General features: G+C 53.4%; 1 long non-coding RNA gene across 1 annotated transcript; it reads left to right on the forward strand.

The window, feature by feature from the left end:
* Positions 1-558: 558 nt before the first annotated feature.
* On the forward strand, positions 559-12729 carry LOC144740206 (uncharacterized). The gene is made up of 3 exons (XR_013589587.1): positions 559-996; positions 8701-8800; positions 12659-12729. It is a non-coding gene; the product is annotated as an uncharacterized LOC144740206 (long non-coding RNA).
* Positions 12730-12954: the final 225 nt, after the last annotated feature.

Raw genomic sequence — 12954 nt, forward strand, 5'->3', positions numbered from 1 at the left:
ACAGACAGACACACAGGCAGACACACACAGACAGACACATAGACACACAGACAGAGACACAGACACACAGACACACACAGACACACAGGCAGACACACACACAGACAGGCAGACGCAACTGGATACATTAATTGTGGGGGAGAGTGAGAGGAGAGAGAGGGGGGGGGTGAAAGGGGGACAAAGCAAAGGGTGAGGACCACGAGAGGAGCCTCCATCGGTCACCATGGAAACGGAGCCCGGGTCACTCCTAGTCGGGACCCTCATCGACCTTGACCCCGTCGACTCGGGGGTCCCCGGGGTCTCCGAGGTCACGGGGGTCTCCTCGGGGGACCTCCTGTCGCTCCCCTCCGCGGGGGGCCCCGCGCTCGACCTCCTGTGCGGCAGCCCCCGCGTCGAGAGCCTCGCCCTGCCGGGGGGCGGCGAGCCTCTCCCCCCGAGCCTCGACCTCCTGTCGGGCAGCCCCCGTGACCCAGAGGGACCCGTCCCCTCGGGCGGCGACCCGTGGGGGCCCGCGGGGGACGCGTGGGGTTCCAGCGCCGAGGGGACCGCCGCCGCTGACCCCTGGGGGCCCGCGACAGGCCCCTGGGGCGACCAGGCCGAGGTCTCCTCCGCCGTCGAAGGGTTCGGGCCTCAGGAGGGAGGGGACGCGTGGGTCCTGTCGGAGGCGGTCCCCTCCGAGGGGGTCCCCCCAGAGGGGGTCTCCGAGGGGGTCGGAGGCCACCAGAAGCGCGGCGAGGAGTCCCCGACGGCGAGCGAGGCGACGGAGTCGGCGGATTCGTCGGAGGTGGAGGGGGATGATGGTCCGGGCCCCAGAGACGAGCAGCAGCAGCAACGAGGGGACGGGGAGGAGGCCGGGGATGGCCCCGAGGAGGAGAGACCCCTGGTCGGGTCGGGGTCCGCGGGGTCCCTGGGAGCCCCCGAGGGAGGGGATGAGGAGAGCCCAGCCGGGGGGAGGACGTTCGTGAGGAACTTGGCAGCGAAGATTGTCGACGAAACGTGAGGAGCCTTGATCGTCATCATCGTCATCATCACCGTTATCATCATCGCCACAGTCAACAACAACATCATCATCACCGTTACCATCATCACAGTCAACAACAACATCATCATCATCACCGTTACTATCATCACAGTCAACAACAACAACATCATCATCTCGATTTAAATCTTTCGTGGCTGCAGAGATTCATCTTCTTGGTTCTTTCGGTAAAGTCACGTAGAATGGAAATAATAAAATAATAAAAATAAAACATAATTAAATAATTCTCACGACGTTTCGGTCACAACGCAAGCAGCCGTCCTCAGGTGGAGAACAGGTCTGTCGAGAAGACAGAGTCATTCAGACTCTGTCATTCTACGTGACTTTACCGAAAGAACCAAGAAGATCAATCCATCATCGTCAACAATCGTAACTTTCATTCACGATCATCTTTAATCACCATCTACACGAGCATCATCAGTACAATCATTATCAACAGTCGTTATCATGATCACCACCACCTCCATCATCATCTGCAGATTTTATACCGTACTGTACAATCATCAAACACAACCATCATCACTATGAACACAACCATCGTCATTACCATCATTATCACCACCACCACCACCACGCTTGTATAACCAGGAAAGCCTCAACTGAGTCTCATATAACTCTTTTTTTTCAGGAGGTGTCATGATGGTGGTGGCGTAGAAGGTTCTGTTTGCAATGTGTGTGTGTGGTGTGTGTGTGTGTGATCACAATTGATTGAATTTGCGGTGTATTTAAAAACAAATATTAATTGGCAAATGTGTACCTAACTCTTGCAAATGATGCCACGGCATCCGTAACGTCGCCTATCAAGCTGCAAATGGAATCGCTCCTCCCTGCATTCACGACCTCCTACAGCCACGTTTATCCACCAAGATCATGAAGATCCTCAGATGGGGCATTGCTCACTGCTGCCGTGGTCTCGAGGCGTCACATTGCATGCCACCTAAACTCTGGAATTCCTTGCCCATTCGAGGTCAGGGGACTACCTAGACACTTACAAATCTTCCACTCTCGACTAAAAATGTTACCTGTTTAAAATGTATTTTTTTCTCTTTGGTAACTTTTGCAAACGTCTTCTTTCCTTGGTTGATGTTTAAACTATTTCCCGCATTTCCATAGCGCCCTGAGAACGATTGTTTAAGGGCGTTTTATAAATGTAAATGATTAGTAGTAGTAGTAGTATTTGTCGTGGTTAATTCATTCGCAGTATTAACCAGGGCGGCCACTGGATGCGAACTGCAAACCTCTGCAACGAGCGGTGAACTCCGCGATGGTGGAGATGGTGGTGTTGACGATGGTGGAGATGGTGGTGGTGACGATGGTGGAGATGGTGGTGGTGACGATGGTGGAGATGGTGGTGGTGACGATGGTGGAGATGGTGGTGGTGACGATGGTGGAGATGGTGGTGGTGACGATGGTGGAGATGGTGGTGGTGACGATTGTGATGATTGATACGGGAAGCGATTATGATGTTGGTGGTTGTGTTGTGGTTTTAATATGTGTCAATAATTGTGACGGTTTTGGTGATGGTTATTATGGTGGTGATTGTTATTTGTGATTTTTGTGATGTGTCGGTGCTGATGATGATGGTGCTGATGATGATGGTGGTGGTGGTGCTGTTGATGATTGCGGTTCTGATGTTAATTATTGTCACGAAAGTAATTTGATGGTTTTGGTGATGGCAATTATGGTGTTGGTGGTGATGGCAATTATGGTGGTGATCACGTTAATTATTGTTGATTATTGTGATTGTGTTGGGGCTGATGATGTGTCCACGAGGTGGTCGCAAGAGGCGACTTGATTCATTACCCCCGTGATGCCAGATGACCTTCAGTGACCTCCACTGTGTGTGCGCGTGTGTGCAGTATCTGTGTTCGTGTGTACGTATCTGTGTATGTTGCTATATGTTGAACTTCTTTCGCACCGTACGTAGTCAACCGAGCTCATCGGAGGTGGTGGTGCAATGCTTAGCCACAAACTCCGGAGACCTGAGTTCGAATCCCGCTCACGACCAATAACAGTGGCAGATATTTCAACCGGTCCTGGGCCTCCCCTCCCCTAGGTCGACTCAGCCTCAAATGAGTACCTGGTGCGGTGTGTAAACAACACTAGCGCTGGGGAGACAAAGGCGGCCTTGACGTAGCGTTGACCACTCCACAGTTTCCGTGTGCCGTGTTCGCTAACATCATATGATCCTCATGGCGGTATCCCGGGGGGGTTACCACATAATACTAAATGTCAGTTTAACACGTGGGAGGCTTTCGCGACCAATATTATTCATAATCAACGTTTTTGGGTTTGGATCGCGTTATTTATAAATGTGTCGTAACCCTCCACCACCCGACACGGCCAATCAGTAAAAAAGTGTCACGTTGACAAAAGACAAAATAGTTCACTGCTTTAGCCCACCGGTGTGTTGAAGCGTGAAACCACAACATTTACAAAAAATTTTTGAGTACGACGTTTGGCGAATTGCCCGATGATGCTGGATGCAATTACCAGCGAAACGTCGTACTACTCAAAAATTATAAATGTTGTGGTTTCACGCTTCAACACACCGGTGGGCTAAAGCAGTGAACTATTTGTCTTTTGTCAACGTGACACTTTTTTACCGATTGGCCGTGTCGGGTGGTGGAGGGTTACGACACATTTATAAATAACGCGATCTAAACCCAAAAACGTTGATTATGAATACTAAATGTCCGAGGCAATTAAATATTTGATTTCTGGGACACTTTTTTTTCCAGGGGTTTTACTTCACTCCGCGACTGGGGTACCAATGAATCCGAAATCAGTGCCACACTCTGCGATGTCGAAACGCCGAACATCAGCATAACAAAATCCGTTGTCGGAAAATTCTACTTTGAAGAGTGCATCGTGTACAACTCGTCGAGATGAATCGATTGCTGAATCGCCGACCATCGACAGACTAAAGATGACTGCATCACGGACATGATGCGAGAGCCAGTGTACTCTGGCTACCCCGGGGTTCCACCACGAGGTTCATTTGCCCTAAGCAGCGCCGTCCCTGGGGGGAGGGGGGGGCTGCGGGGCCCGGGGCAACCTCCCATTGAGTGCCCCCCATCGCCCCGACGCATTCAAACTACACGAGAAGTATTGGTATTCATATTCTTAGGTTTTTTTCGGTAAAGTCACGTAGGTAAAAAAATTTAAATTAATAAAAGTAAAATTAAAATAAAATTATATTCTTAGGTTTTTTCGGTAAAGTCACGTAGGTAAAAAAATGTAAATTAATAAAAGTAAAATTAAAATAAAATAAAAATCACGACGTTTCGGAGGCAACACAAGCTTCCGTCTTCAGGTGGAACCGTCACAGCACGATAGCTGTATCAAGTAGGAAGGCCAGCGTCTCGAGAAGCAGTGACTTCTTGTCTCGTTGTCTGTTAAAAACTCTAACAGATAGGTGGAATTCCTCCCCGTAGAGGTGCATTCATTCTAGATTTGAAGTTTTCGTGACTGCAAGGATTCATATTCTTAGGTTTTTTCGGTAAAGTCACGTAGGTAAAAAAAATTAATTAATTAAAGTAAAATAAAAATAAAATAAAAATCACGACGTTTCGGAGGCAACACAAGCTTCCGTCTTCAGGTGGAACCGTCACAGCACGATTGCTGTATCAAGTATTGGATCTGACACCGTGACGTCAAAGCGCGGGTACCCCCCCCCCACCCCCCAAAGCGCGGGGTCCAGAGCGGTCGCCCCGAATCGCTGTACCCTCGGGACGCCTCTGGCCTTTGGAGCCCGTGAAAGGCGAGACACGGGGCTGTCTTCGTCTATAGATACACACACACACACACGCGCGTCTGTGTGTGAACTGCTGCGTCATAGGTATCGTCATGTCGATGTTGGGCTCAGTTGGGGGGAGTAATTCGATAATTGTTTTTTTTACCCTTTTATCTGGCAACAAAACTGACACCTTTTTTTTTACAAGGAGTCATGTTTGCATAGACCACAATACCTGCAGTCATAATGCAAACAAAAAACACAACTCTGATAATGTATGCACTGTCCTTGAAGTTGATTGGTCCACACCCGAGACAGCTTTCCTTAGAGCCTAGTCTCACATGGTGTTGGACCAGATGACGCCAAAAGGCGCACTATGACTGCAGGTATTGTGGTCTAAGCAAACATGACTCCTCGTAAAAAAAGGTGCCAGTTTTGTTGCCAGATAAAAGGGTAAAAAACCAATGATCATATTTTTTACTGGCAAATGAGGTTCCAATGGGGTAGTAATTCGGTCTGGGCTAAGATTAAGGGGGCCGGTGTTAGCGATTGACCGAGAAGGAACGCGGATTAGAGGACACACACGGGGGTGGGGGGGGGGGGTCTCGTGAAGACGCAGTTCAAACCCTCGAGGAAGCAACGTGGGGGGGGGGGTGGTGGGGGTCTTGGGGACAGGACACGCGGCTTAGTGGGGAGCTGAGGGTCAAGCGAGTAGTGACGGAGTGCAATGAAAGGGTGACGCCGAAACGCGTGGAGATGGAGCTATGATGAATAACCGAACGCGCCTTCGTGCAGAGAGAGAGAGAGGAGAGAGAGAGAGGAGAGGAGCATTCGGCTGCCTATACATGTCCACGCGATGGGTTAAGCGACTTCGTTGCACCATCATTCCTGATGGCCAGGTCGCTTCTGAAAAATAATAAAGAAACCAAATTTTGGTTGTTTAGTTTAAAATAGTTTGCCTTCGCTGGGGCTGTAGGTGCCGAGTGCAACGCTTTGTCACATCGCTCAACCTCGGGTCGATGTACCCCACGGAGAGCGGGAGCTGCTTGTAGGATGCCTTCATCCGTCTAGCAGCGGATCGAGCTCGACGATGATGATTTATGTTCGGGGCGAGCGGCTAAGGTTAATGCGGGTCGAGGTTTAGGGTTAACTTTAAGGAGCGCGGCTCCGCCATAAACCACGGTTAGGGTAAAGGAGTCGGGGGGGAGGTGGGGGGGGAGAAACTCCCCGCTCCGTTATAGAGCTGCGGCGAGGGGGATCCTATTAGGCTGGTAAACAGATCGGGAGAGAGCCCCCCCCCCGGGGAGAGGGGGATACGCGGTGCCGATGGGATGGGGGACAGGCTTGTGGGGAGAGGACGTGTATCCCCTTGCCCTCTAAATCCCGCTGAGTCAGTGCCGTGGTTGGATGGAGGGGGGTGGTGGTGGAGGTGGTGGTGGTGGGGAAGAGATTATTCTCGGTAGGTGGAGGAGGGGAATTAGAAATCCGCGGCAGCCCCACCCCCCCGCACTGCAGCTTGCACACGTGACATTTGTTGTTGTTGTTTTCACCGATCTCCGTTGGGACTGAAAGCGCGGCAGCTCTTCCCGGTGGTAGCGGATGAGAGGGAGGGGGGGAGGAGGGCCACTTCCGCGGATTTATTTGCTTAGAAGCCTTAGAACATAAAGCGACAAATTTGATTCCAGCTGGGCAGCTGTCTGTCGCCCGCGTCTTGGTGGCACGGGTTTCATGTAATTTGCATCCCCCAATGATTATTTTCGCGTCTTGGTGGCACGAGTTGGAGACAATTTGCATCCTACAATTATTATTTTCGCGTCTTGATGGCACGAGTTGGAGACGATTTGCACCCCCCAATTATTATTTTCGCGTCTTGGTGGCACGAGTTGGAGACGATTTGCACCCCCCAATTATTATTTTCGCGTCTTGATGGCACGGGTTGGAGACGATTTGCACCCCCCAATCATTATTTTCGCGTCTTGATGGCACGAGTTGGAGACGATTTGCACCCCCCAATGATTATTTTCGCGTCTTGATGGCACGGGTTGGAGACGATTTGCACCCCCCAATCATTATTTTCGCGTCTTGGTGGCACGAGTTGGAGACGATTTGCACCCCCCAATCATTATTTTCGCGTCTTGATGGCACGGGTTGGAGACGATTTGCACCCCCCAATCATTATTTTCGCGTCTTGATGGCACGGGTTGGAGACAATTTGCATCCCCCAATCATTATTGCCGCGTCTTGGTGGCACGCAAGATGACCGTGTGTTCGATGCCGGACACTGGCAATGCCTCTTGTATATTTGGAGTTTCCATGTTCTCCCTGCGGACGAGTGGTGGTCTCGTTGATTTTTCTCCGCGTTCCTCCGATTTTTGCCCGACTCCATCCACGTTGAGAAAACAACGCTGGTTTAGATGAATGTGTGATGGTCTTGATGCTTGCGTGATGGTGTGTGATGGCGCTGTGATGGTGGTCTTGTGTCGATGGACCCTTGATGGTGGCGTGTGATGGCGCTGTGATGGGAGGATGTCTCACCTGTGCCACGATGTCGCGAGCGAACCAATCGCTCACCTCCTCTCTGCGACACACGTGTGATGATGATGATGATGACTTAAACTACATCCATGATGAGATATCAACGCGTGTGGCAAGGTCGCCTCTCAAATAGTGTCTATAGCATAGTGGGCTTTACCTGGTAATTAATAAGAAAGAGGGCCATCAGAAACACTGCCTCTTATCCACACACTGTATAGCCTTGACAGACTGTTGGGGCAATTTAGCCAAATTAATGAACGGCAAAATTTATGAACGGCAAAATTCATTATTTAAACACGTAGGCTTTCGCGACCATAATATAGGTTTCTTTTGGGTTAGATCACCTAAATATGAATGCCTCGTTAAATCCTCCAACTCGCTACACCGGAGAACCGGGTTTAATCACGATTGCATCTGTGTGAGTGTGTGGGTCTCTATGCCTATCAATCGGGTGTCTGTCTCGATGGCAGTCCATCAACTCGCCACACTTAGAGAACTCCAAGTTTAGTGACATCCATGCGGCCAACACCCGGAATGGAACTCGAGGTGTCAGCGGTGCCGGCTCAGCCACTCGACCTCCTCCTCCTCCTCTGCTTCCGCAGATTTCTCTTTGCCCACTGGAGCAGAGAAGGATTTATTGAGTGGCGTAAAAGGAGCGCTCGCGGGAGGAGAGGGAGATTGGGGGAGGGGTGGTGGGGGGGGAGGGGTGGGGGGTGGTGGGGGGGGAAGGGGAGGGGGGCGGGGTTCAGGGGATGAGATTGGGGGGACGGGGGGAGGGGCGCATCAACCTCTGTCCTCGTGATATAATGACCCTGTGATCCGATGTTGAATGGTGATGGTAGCGGTGGTAATTATGATGATGATGTGATGGTGATGATGGAGGTGGTGGTGATGTAAATGTCACCGCCAGGGAGACAAAGGCGGTCGGGCGTGTAGCTGGCCACCCACCCCTTCGTGTGCTGTGCCGGCCTTCATAGGTGCTGCTCGCTAACAGCACTTGCCCCAACAGTCTGTCAAGGCTATCCAGTGGATCTTTGTCTTTGTGGTGTTGATGATAATAATGATATTGCTGACGACGATGATGGTGGTGGTGATGGTCGTGATAGCTATGAGAATGTTGACGGTAGTCATAGTGACGACGATGATGTTGGTAATGGTGATGATGATGTTGGTGATGGTGATGATGATGTTGGTGATGGTGATGATGATGTTGGTGATGATGATGTTGGTGATGGTGATGATGGTGATGATGGTGATGATGATGTTGGTGATGATGGTGATGATGATGTTGGTGATGGTGACAATGATGATGTTGGTGATGGTGATGATGATGATGTTGGTGATGGTGATGATGATGTTGGTGATGATGATGATGATGTGTGTGTCGCAGAGAGGAGGTGAGCGAGGAGGAGCGAGCCACATTTGCCGAGGCTGTGTCGGGGGAGGGAGGCAAGGGGCGCGATTGGTTCGCCCGCTACATCGTGGCGCAGGTGAGACATCCTCCCATCACAGCGCCATCACACGCCGCCATCGCGCAAACATCAAGACCATCACAGCACCATCGACGCCATCACAGGGACATCAACACCATCACGGCGGCATCCACACAGGACGCTCGCAAACACCACCACCGTCATCGTGATCACAGCTCCATTCATTACAATCACAGAGAGACAGAGGGAGCAATGGTGGGAGAGCGGTGGAGGAGAGATGAGAACGTGGAGAGGGGGATAGACAGGGGAGGGGGATGAGAAGGGAGAGGGGGGGACCAGGAGGGAGGGAGAGGGAGGTCGTTGTTGCTCTGCTCACGTCTATTGCCCACGGCGAAGCGTCATCCCGGATCAGTGTCAACTCGCGTGCGAGTCGGTGTGAGTCAGTGCGAGTGAGTGTGAGTGAGTGCGTGCTTGCGTGTGTGCGAGTCGGTGTGAGTCAGTGTGAGTGAGTGCGTGTGTGTGAGGCAGTGTGAGTCAGTGCGTGTGTGTGAGTGAGTGCGTGCTTGCGTGTGTGTGAGTCGGTGTGAGTCAGTGTGAGTGTGTGAGTCAGTGTGAGTCAGTGTGAGTGTGTGAGTCAGTGTGAGTCAGTGCGTGTGTGTGAGTCAGTGTGAGTCGACCTAGGGGAGTGGTGGTGTAGTGGTTAGCGCTACGCTGCGCTATTAATCCAGCGACCCGAGTTCGATTCCCGCTCACGGCCAACACCAGTGACGATTATCTGAACCGGTCCTGGGCCTCCCCTAGGTCGACTCAGCCTCAAATGAGTACCTGGTGCGGTGTGTAAACATCACCACTAGGGAGACAAAGGCGGTCGGGCGTGGTGCTGGCCACCCACCCCCTCGTGTACCGTTGCGGCCTTCATAGGTGCTCGCTAACAGCACTTGCCCCTACAGTCTGTTAAGGCTATACGGGGGATCTTTATCTTTGTCAGTGAGTGTGAGTGAGTGTGAGTGAGTGTGAGTCAGTGTGAGTGAGTGCGTGCTTGCGTGTGAGTGAGTGTGAGCGAGTGTCAGTCAGTGCGTGCTTGCGTGTGTGTGAGTGAGTGTGAGTCGGTGTGAGTGAGTGCGTGTGTGTGTGTGAGTGTGAGTCAATGTGAGTGAGTGTGAGTCCACGTGCATGTGAGTCTACGTGTGTGGGGAGCGGTGGTGTAGCGGTTAGCGCAACGCTGCGCTACGAACCCGGCCACCCGGGTTCGATTCCCGCTCACAGCCGACACCCAGTGGCGATTACATGAACCGGTACTGGGCCTCTCCGAGGTCGACTCAGCCTCAAATGAGTACCAGGTGCGGTGTGTAAAAACATCGTCACTGGGGAGACAAAGGCGGTCGGGCGTAGTGCTGGTCACCCACCCCCTCGTGTACTGTTCCAGCCTTCATAGGTGCTCGCTAACAGCACTTGCCCCTACATTCTGTTAAGGCTATACGGGGGGGGGGAGTTTTGTATTTTTGTGTGTGTCGCGGTGAGATCCCCCTGTCTTTGTGTGTGTATGTGAGAGCACGTGTGTGAGCGTGCATTTCTGTGTGTGTGAGCGTGCGTGTGTGAGCGTGCGTGCGTGCATAAGAGCGTGTGTGTCACGATCATTCAAGGCCTTCACGAGATCATAATTCATCGTTAAACTTGACCCCCCCCCCCCGCCCCCCATAATTTTAACCGCCGCACCCGGAGATCGGCGTCGAATCAGCACCGTCCCTATCGTGGTGGCGAGATGTTCTTGGCCCTGGTATGGAGGTCGTGGCTTCGACCCCGACCCTGACGATGCCCGTGTGTGTGTGTGTGTGCTCGAGTTTGCGTGTTCCCTCCGCAGTGGTCGCGTGCGTTTTATCTCCGGACCCTCCGGTCCCCACCCCCCTCCACCCGCCCCCCCCCCCGTCGCATTTAGAATCGTCGCCACGCGTTGGGAGTTGACTTTTACCCGCCGTACATTTCCACTCGACGATGCTGAAGGCGCTGATGAGCCGCTTCGTCGGGCTGTCACTCTGACAAACAAACAAAAATAGCTACGTAGCTCGGAGGGGCCGTACCTGGTAGAATTCATAAATAGAAAGAACGGTGAGTGCACCGCTAACCACTGCACGCGCCGTCGGCAGCTCCCACCACCGAGGAGCTGTGCGACGAATTCTGCTGCTCTGCGGAGTGGACGACAGACGCAGTAGGAGCGCACCCAGAACAGAGCATCTGGGGGCGATTAAAGTCGATTTTTTCTGTTAGTTCCTTTCAAGCGGAAAGGGGATACTTACTATTTACAATGCGGTATGTAAAATGTTATGCTGGTAGGAACCCACTGGTTACACCAGCCCACAGGGGATTATTGTGTCCGTCCGTCGTGCAGGGAGGGGCTGGGTGGGGAGGGGAGGGGCTGGGTGGGGAGGGTGGGGAGGGGCTGGGTGGGGAGGGTGGGAAGGGGCTGGGTGGGGAGGGTGGGGAGGGGCTGGGTGGGGAGGGGCTGGGTAGGAAGGGTGGGGAGGCGCTGGGTGGGGAGGGTGGGGCTGGGTGGGGGAGGGGCTGGTCACCCCGTGGTGCCCTTATAAAACTCAACGTTTCACCTACTGACGCCGGCTTGTGCCCGCCCTCACAGTCGGGCATATTTGCGGAATACACCACGCCGCCGTTGACCTTGGCCATTGACCGAGCAACCCAACGTTCCTACCAGCTCCCTCCGCAGGACAATGTGTTTCATTTCAGATTCAGATTCTTTATTTACACTGGAGGAATCCGGTGGGCTATGAAGCTCGGTTTTTTTTTTCACAGATGTTCGCAGACGTCCATTTGTTTATATGTTTAGATACCCAACAGCAGCAGCAGCAGCAGCAAAACACCTCTTGGCAGTCGGATCCGCGGGGCGCATTTCCATTGTTAACGTCGTTTTTTATTGCATAACCGGTAACCGAATGAAAATAAGCGAGTACAACCGGTTCAACACGAAGGCAGCCGCCACGGTGGCCATCGGCGCGTGACTGGACTCGCAGTCCACAGCGGCCACCGAGGGTTCCATTCCATCTGCCGGCGCCGCAGTTCAAACGACGGGGGCAGGTTTCTTACGTAGCCCCCCACTGTTAGCCAGAGCTTGGGTTTCCCTGTGTGTTCTAACTGCGTGTGTGTGTGTGTGTCCATGTCCCCGTGTCTCCACATGTCCCCCTGGTCTCTCCACATGTCCCCTGGTGTCCCCTCCACGTCGTCGCCGGTTGTCTCCCCGTGTCTCCCGTGTCTCCCCACGTCTCCCCGTGTCTCCCCATGTCTCCCCACGTCTCCCCCACGTCTCCCCGTGTCTCCCCATGTCTCCCCATGTCTCCCCGTGTCTCCCCATGTCTCCCCACGTCTCCCCCACGTCTCCCCGTGTCTCCCCATGTCTCCCCGTGTCTCCCCATGTCTCCCCGTGTCTCCCCATGTCTCCCCGTGTCTCCCCACGTATCCCCGTGTCTCCCATGTCTCCCCGTGTCTCCCCATGTCTCCCCGTGTCTCCCCATGTCTCCCCGTGTCTCCCCACGTATCCCCGTGTCTCCCATGTCTCCCCGTGTCTCCCCATGTATCCCCATGTCTCCCCACGTCTCCCCACGTATCCCCGTGTCTCCCATGTCTCCCCATGTCTCCCCACGTCTCCTCATGTCCCCTTTGGTCTCCACGGCATCCCCCGGTGTCTCCGTGTCTCCCTGTTGTCCGTGTCCCCCGTTGTCCCCACCGTGTCCCCCCCCCCCCCCATGTCTCCCTGGCACCCCCCGGTGTCCCTGTGTCTCCCTGTTTGTCCCCATGTCCCCCGGTGTTCCCCGTTTCCTATCCACATCTCTCTGTTGTCCCTCTATCCCCCCGTGTACCCGCCCCTCCACCTCCCCCCTCCCCCCCTCCCCCCTCCCCCCCCCACAGGGAGGCCCCCGCTGTGTATCGGCGCTCGTCTTCTCCAAGCTGACAGAGGCCTTCTCTGCACTTCTCACCGAGTGAGTCCAGCCGCCCGGAACAAAATGTCGTGTCGATGATGACGATTGTGATGTCGATGGTGACGGTGTTGATGAAGATGGTGACGTGGTGATGAAGATGGTGATGGTGATGACGATGATCGTGTGGTGACGATAATGATGATGACGATGACATGCTTCAGAGTCACTGTAGATTCGCAGATCCAGATTTGGTGAAAATTCCGTCTCCCCCCTCCCTCCCCTCCT

The sequence above is a fragment of the Lampetra planeri genome, unplaced genomic scaffold (assembly GCF_965212315.1).
Source record: "Lampetra planeri unplaced genomic scaffold, kcLamPlan1.2.h2 scaffold_1963, whole genome shotgun sequence".
In the NCBI taxonomy this organism is placed as follows: Eukaryota; Metazoa; Chordata; class Hyperoartia; order Petromyzontiformes; family Petromyzontidae; genus Lampetra; species Lampetra planeri.